Source organism: Ischnura elegans, chromosome 9, assembly GCF_921293095.1.
Source record: "Ischnura elegans chromosome 9, ioIscEleg1.1, whole genome shotgun sequence".
Classification (NCBI taxonomy): domain Eukaryota; kingdom Metazoa; phylum Arthropoda; class Insecta; order Odonata; family Coenagrionidae; genus Ischnura; species Ischnura elegans.
The window spans coordinates 33,140,827-33,148,774 of record NC_060254.1 but is presented as its reverse complement, the minus strand read 5'-3'; positions in this window follow the sequence as shown (position 1 = coordinate 33,148,774).

Genomic DNA, 7,948 nt, shown 5'->3' with positions numbered 1-7,948 from the left:
TTCATAAAATGTAGGGTTTCATTCATCTTTTCCATGCTAAAATGTCAAAACTTGGCTTGCCCCCCTCCCTAGATCATGGCTTGCCCCCCTCCCCCCAGTTATGATCCTAGGCACCCCCTAGATTTGATCTCGTTTGTTTCCTATACCTCATTTTTGTATTTAAATCTGTGCAGAAAAAATAAATCACTTGTACCCATTGGCTTTTAACCCAATCATACATGGTATGCCGTTGAGTTACGTATTTACGTCTGATACGCACCCACTTTAACTCGGACGAAGGGAGTATGGGGAGAAAGCACGCAGTAAGGTGAGGAGTTTGGAGAGTGAGCGGAGGTTGGGAATTTGGGAACTTTTTGGATAAAAAAGAGATATCAAAAGAGAAATTAATAGCCAGGAGCAGGGGCGCCGACTTATAAAAAATATTGGGGGGGCCCATATCGGAGGTCTTGCCCCAGGAAGAGGTTAAATTGAAAGTGTGTCGCAGCACCGAAACACTACCATGATTCACACCACTTGATTCAGCTAGCCTGCTTAACCTTATAATTATTTGTTTCAACACTCATTGTTGAATTTATTTTAAAAGGTAACTATCGTCAAGCATGGGAAATAAAAATCACCAATATCTTTTTGTGATTTCACAAAGCATAGTAAAACCTAATTATTTTCTTGAATTATTGAGGGGGCTCCGCCCCCCCAAACGAATCTTTGAGGGGGCTCGGGCCCCCTCAAGCCCCATGGAGTCGGCGCCACTGGCCAGGAGTGACAAAAATATAAACTTCTTTTTAATTTTAGTATAATTAAATTATATAAAATTTTAATTGCGTCAAATCCGGGAAAACATTAGTATACAATGTTCAAATTAGAGATACAATTATGCATTAATATGGGTCTATTATAGTTGTCAAAAAGTGATCTGCCAGGAAATCGGAGTGATGTCAAGTTGCGTAGAATATGGTAGGACATCAAGTTACGTCTTTACGTCTGATACACAACCGCTTTAGCTATAATTAATCGAGGATGATGACTTTCAAATTTTAGTTTGATTTAAAAAATTTAAAATTACGTCGAATCTGAGAAAACGGCGGTAAAAAGTTTCATATTCGAGATACGATGAGACGTGAAAATAATCAGGAAATCAGGAAAAAATCCGACCGGCCGAGCCCTAGTGATCTTTAGTTGCGTAAAATATATGGTACGTCAATAAGTTACGTCTTTACGCCTGATACGCACCCAATTTAACTCGGACGAAGTGAGTATGGGGAGAAAGCACGCAGTAAGGTGAGGAGTTTTGAGTGTGAGCGGAGGTTGGGAATTTGGGAACTTTTGGATAAGAAAGAGATATCAAAAGAGAAATTAATAGACAGGAGTGACAAAAATATAAACGTCTTTTTAATTTTAGTTTAATTACATTATATAAAATTTTAATTGCTTCAAATCCGGGAAAACATTAGTATACAATATTCAAATTTGAGATACAATTATGTATTAATATGGGTCTATTATAGTTGTCAAAAAGTGATCCACCAGGAAATCGGGACAAAAGTCGATCGTTACAGCTTAAGTGATGTCAATTTGTGTAGAATATGGTAGGACATCAAGTTACGTCTTTACGTCTGATACAAAACCGCTTTAGCTATAATTAATCGAGGATGATGACTTTCAAAATTTAGTTTGATTTAAAAAATAAAAATTACGTCGAATCTGAGAAAACGGTGGTAAAAAAAATTCATATTCGACATACGATGAGACGTACAAGTAATCACGAAATCAGGACAAAATTCGACCGGTCGAGCCCGAGTGATCTCTAGTTGCGCAAAATGTATGGTACGTCAATAAGTTACGTATTTACGTCTGATACGCACCCAATTTAACTCGGACGAAGTGAGTATGGGGAGAAAGCACGCAGTAAGGTGAGGAGTTTTGAGTGTGAGCGGAGGTGGGGAAATTGGGAAATATTCTCCTGGGGAGGTGGAAGGGCGGCGGAGGGGAGGAGGGGGTAGCGGAGTTTGGTGGAGGAAGGGCATAAAGGGATTTTTGGTGCGGGCCGGTTCGACGTAGTGTGAGGAGGATGGGCGTCCCGTGGAATGGGCTGGCTGCCGGTGAGTGGCGTGTACGGGCGATCATTCTTCCCTTCTTCAAAGAGCCACGGGAGTAAAGGACGATGATCACAAAAATCGAAGAATGCGGCGGCTCCTTTGAAGAACATAATGGAATAGATGAGGAGGGCGAAGGGGGGGATTGTGGGAAGGGAGAGGAGTGGAGTGGAGGGGGGAAGGCCGCGAGAGGAGGAGAAGTGGAGGAGAGAGGGGGAGGAGGAGGTTCGTGTAGGAACGGGGAAAAAGAGAAGGAGAAAGTGTCAAAGTGGGGGCGCAACACGTCGGGGCCGGGGAAGTGTGCTGGGACCCGACCGGGAGGAGGGAACGGGCGGAGGTCGGATGGTGAGTGGTATGGGTTGCCAAACGTTTTTAAAACCCCCCTTCCCCTTCTTCAACCTTAATACCCTCCCTCCTCCCTACTCCTCCACCAAAACTTTATTTCCCAAACACTCGTCCGGGACGCCAAACCATACGTCATCGGTAGTTTTTGGGGGAGGCGGCGGTGTCGTGTATATAGGTAGGTTGGCCATACTGAGGGTGGGAAGGGGGGGGGGGAAGAAAAGGGGTACGCTTATGGTGTGCGAGTGTGTGTCTGTGAGAGTGTGTGTAGGTTCGGGTAGGGCGAAAGGAAAGGATAACGAGCATGCGGGTTTCCCCCGATCGGGGCAGGTTAACGAGACTCATTAACCGGGATGATGAAGTGCGGTGAAGATGGATGCTTGGAGTCCTATTCGGGGCCCCGTCTTCATTGAGGCCATGCGGAGGGAAGGAATAGGTAGGAGGGGTGGGGGAAGCGTTGGAGGCGAACGGGACGGTGGGATGAGGGAACACGACTCACCAGAACTCACTTGCTCGCCACCCTCTTGCTGGAGCACCCAATGCCACCCCCTTGCCCTACTCCGAACCAATCCGGACGCGCGGGAGGCGGGGGGAGCGCGGAAGAGGAAAAAGAAGCCGCCCGCTACAAAAACATTCGAGGTTTTTTTTCCTTCCCTTCGGGAGGTGACATCGCGATACATTAATTATATTTTATTGCCGGGCGGTACACGAGGGGTGGGGGAGGAGGAGAGGGAAAACTGTGTGGAAGGAGGGGGGGGGGGGAACGGTTATATATTTTTTTATTTCAGTAGGGTGGTGGAGGAGAGGTGAGATGTTTTATCTTTGCGTGGCCCGTGAGTGTATGGTGTGCGCCTTGTGTCGCCGCTCTCAAAACTTAAAGGGAAGCCGAGGGGGGAGAACGATCTTCTCCCGTCAAAGGGAATGGTCTTCTAATGTTGTGTGTTTGTTTCGAAATTGTATTATAAAAGGAGCCGAGTGTCGCTCTTCCCTCGCCCACCCCCAACCACGCTCCTTCCCTCCGACGGCCCTTTATAAATGTTCCCGGCAACCCAGAATCGAAAACGCAGTCAAATGCGGTCGCCCTTTGGTCGACGGCGTTTCCTTTCGAATGGCGCCGCGAGACAAATATTTAGGCCCGTTAAAAAGAGGAACGGCAAAAGAGGAAATATAATATAGAATGACCCGACGAAACTAATAGCTGGCTTCGAGTAAAATATGGAACCTGGTCGAAATTTTAGAAAAAAAAAGATAAAGTTCCTAATGGTCCTTTGAAATCTACGCTCAGTCTCAAGACACAAGTAATACAAAGCGAAAGTTAACCAGCTATTCATAGCAATGTATAGAATGGCGATGTGATACAAATATTCAGCTCCTTTAACAGAGAAAGAGAGGACATTATATATAATGGCCCGACGAAACTTCGAGTTTCCAGTAATATAGGTGTGAAATCTGGTAGAATATTTAGAAACAGAATTAGCTACTAAAGGCCTGTTTACACGGTACATTATCACGTACGGGTTAATGTCTAAATGTATGAATGCGAGAATGAACGCCAAAATGCACCGTGTAACCACCCAACTTGTGCAAATGCATGGACAGAAAATAGAACCTGTTCTAATTTGGTTCATGCATTCGTACATGCTCCGTTCCGGTCAACAAAAATAATTCATGCAAACAGACATTAACTCGTACGTGTATGTGCTCGGTTTCAAGACATAAGCAAATAAAAGCCAAAATTAAGAGAGAATAACTAATTACGCATAGCAATGCATATAGTGGCGCCGTAATACAAATATTCAGCCTTCTTGCTAATAGGAACAGCGAAAGAGAAAATAAAATATAGAATAGCCCCACGAAACTATTAGCTAGCTTCGTGTAAAACATGGAACCTGGTGGAAATGTTAATGGTCCTTTATAATCTATACCTACTCATTTTCAAGACGTAAGCAATGCATAGAAAAAATTAACTAATTACATATGGCAAAAGAGGGAGTATAATATCTAATTACCCTTTCGAAACTGATTGTTATCCAAAGCCAAAATTAAGGGAGAAAATTATGCATAGCAATGCGTATAGTGGAGCCCTAATACAAATATTCAGTTCCGTTAATATGAAGAACAGCGAAAGAGAGAATTTAATATAGGATGGCCCTTCGAAACTAATAGTTAGCCTCGACTGCAATATATGGCCGAAATATTCGAGTAAAGGAACCCAGGAAATTTAGAAGCGGAGTAAGTTCCTAATGGTCTTTGAAATCTATACTACCTACTCATTTTCAAGACTTAAGCAATTATTATTATAGTATTCTACCGATTAAGGTAGGTTTCCATGGAGTATTCGAGAAGCGATCTGGGAGCCTCCCTTTCCTTCCAGCACTGCCTTCTTTAATTCACTGTAAGGCCTACTCTCTTTCAATCTATCTAAAAAACCTATTCTTTTCCTTCCCCTCCCTCGTTTACCTAACATTCTACCCTCCAACACCATTTTCAGCATCCCCTCACCGCTAAGCACTAACTCCATCCAAACCTTCTGTCTCCTGCGTATCTCATCTAAAAGCTGCCTCCCCTCGCCAACCATATCCAGCACTTGGTCGTTCCTTTTCCTCTCCGTCCATTTCACCCTCTCCATTCTTCTCCATACCCACATCTCGAATGCCTCCAATCTTCTCTCGTCTTCTTTCCTCAGTGTCCACGTTTCCGCACCGTAGAGAGCTACACTCCAAATCAAACTCTTCACCAGCCTTTTCTTTAAACTCTTACACAACGATCCTCTCAGAAGCTCCTTCCTGTTCATGAACGCCTCCTTCGCTAATGCTATTCTCTTCCTGATGTCCTTACTACTGTATTCGTTTTCCTCTAACGTACTGCCTAAATAGTTGAATTGCTCAACCTGCTCAAGTTTTTCACCACCCACCTTCATCTTGAGTCTCACATTCCTCGCTCGTGATGCTTTACAAAACCGCATAACCTTAGTTTTCCTGTGATTAATCCTCATCCCATACTCCTCGCAACGTTCGTATAACGCATCCACTAGAGCCTGAAGCCCCCTCGCTGTCTGGCTGATCAACGCTTGGTCATCCGCGAATCTCACTGATTTGAACATCATTCCTCCCACTTTTATCCCAGCTTCTAACTCATCCCACGCTTCCCTTACCATCTCTTCAGCGTACACGTTAAAGAGCAGCAGCGATAGAGGACAGCCTTGCCTCACACCTCGGCCAATGCTTGCCCACCCAGATTCTCCGTCCGCTATCCTCACTTGCGCAGTCTGGGCCATATACAGATTACGAATCAGTCGTCTATCCCTCCAATCTACACCTATTCTCTTGAGAATATCCATTAGCTTCACCCAGTTCACCCTATCAAACGCTTTCTCAAAATCCACGAAACACGCATATACGTCCTGGTCATATTCTAGCCTCCTCTCCACGAAGGACCTCATTATTGCTATTGCATCACGAGTTGACTTCCCTTTTCTGAAACCAAACTGATCTTCGCCCAAATATTTGTTTGCCCTCGCCTCCATTCGTCTGTTCAATATCCTCAGTACCACTTTCGCCGCATGCGATATTAGGCTGATAGTCCTATAATCTCCGCATTCCACAGCTTTCTTCTTCTTCGGAAGCGGAATTAAAACCGTCTTCACGAAATCTTCCGGCCAACATCCCTCTTCGTAGATCCTGCACACTAGTTCGAAAAACCTATTCTTACCTTCCTTCCCTAGATTCTTCAGAAGCTCACACGGGATATTGTCCACGCCTACTGCTTTCCTAGCCTTCATATCACGAAGTGCTCTCTCTATTTCCGAATCTAATATCCCCGGCCCAAGATTGTCCTCCTCCACTGCACTTTCCTCCTCTAGAGTCAATCTCTCTGGTCTGTTCATTTCGTCATACAGGTCCTCCACGTATTCCTTCCACCTACCCTGTACCTCTGCTCGCTCGGTTAGCATCCTCCCATCCTTAGCCTTAATTTTAGACATGGTTTGTCCTCTTTTGCCACCCGATAGCGACTTAACTTTGGCGTACAACGCGCCTACTTCTCCATCCTTCTGGAACTTTTCCATTTCCTCGCACTGTCCTTTCCACCAAGCCTCCCTTGCCCTCTTAGTTTCACGCCGTAATCGATTATTCAATTCCCTATACATTCTTTTGCCCTGTTCTGTGTCCACGTTCTTCCACTTCCTTCTCTCCTCCATTTCTTTTACCATTGCCTCCGTTATCCACGGCTTCTTTATCCTTCTACTGTCCACGTAGCCAATTGACTTCTCCGCCGCTTTGACTATTCCCGTTTTAATATTATCCCATCTTTCCTCAACAGTCTTGGTGTTGTCAATGTCCCGCATACTAATGTCCACTAGTTCCTGATATTCTCTCCTCATGCTCCCTTTCAGGGCTTCTACGTTCCATTTCTTCGTCTTCCTAACTCGTATAAGTCTTTTGAATCTTACGCTGCATTTCATGAGCACTAGATTGTGGTCCGAATCCGCATCCGCTGCAGGGAAGCTGCGCGAGTTTTTCACACTATTCCTAAACCTCTGTCTTACCATAATGTAGTCTATTTGATATCTCCCCGCATCCCCTGGACTTCTCCACGTGTACCTTCGCCCTTTATGATGATTGAACCACGTGTTTGTGATGAATAATTTGTTTCTCCTACAAAATTCTGCTGCTTTCTCTCCCCTGTCGTTCCGTTTTCCTATACCAAAATCTCCTATTTCGTTTCCATCCCTGCCTTCCCCGACTGAGGCGTTCCAGTCCCCCATTACTACCAGATTTTTCGTACCCGGTGTGTCTCTAATTATTTCCTCGAGCTGTTCATACACCTCATCTACTTCTTCCTCCCTATGATTGCTAGTGGGCATGTAAACTTGGACCACCACAAGGTTGGTGGGCCGCGCCTCAATTTCTACCACCAGAATCCTATCGCTTACCTGGTCTATACCTACCACACGCTTACCCATCTTCCCGTTTAGTACTAAAGCTACCCCCCGCTGGCTTTCTTCCCCTCCTCTATATATAACCCTATACCCATCACTCCAATAGTCCCCCCCATCCCTCCACCTCACCTCGCATAATCCTAAGATGTCTATCCTCCCTTTATCCATTTCCCTTTTGATATTTTCTAATTTCCCCGCCCTCATCATAGTCCTCACATTCCACGTCCCTACATTTACAGCCGACTTCTTCTTCTCCATCTTCTTGGTCTTCTTTTCTTCTTTCTTCATTGCTGCTGCTGCTGCTGATGGTGATAATGATGATGATAAGTCTCTGCAAGGATTTCGCATGTTGGCGACCCCGAGGACCTTGCCGACCTCGCTGCCGTGCCCGACACCCGCCCTTTGCGGACGGGTCCCGGGCGATGAGATTCCGAGGCTCATTTGGTTGTACTCCATGTGTTCAGGGAAGATATAGTTGGTAGGGTGTCCCACTTCCATTCCAACAGTGTTTTTTACGTGACACCATCACGTGGACTACCTTTCGTCTTGCTCCTACCCTTCGACCTATCTGGCA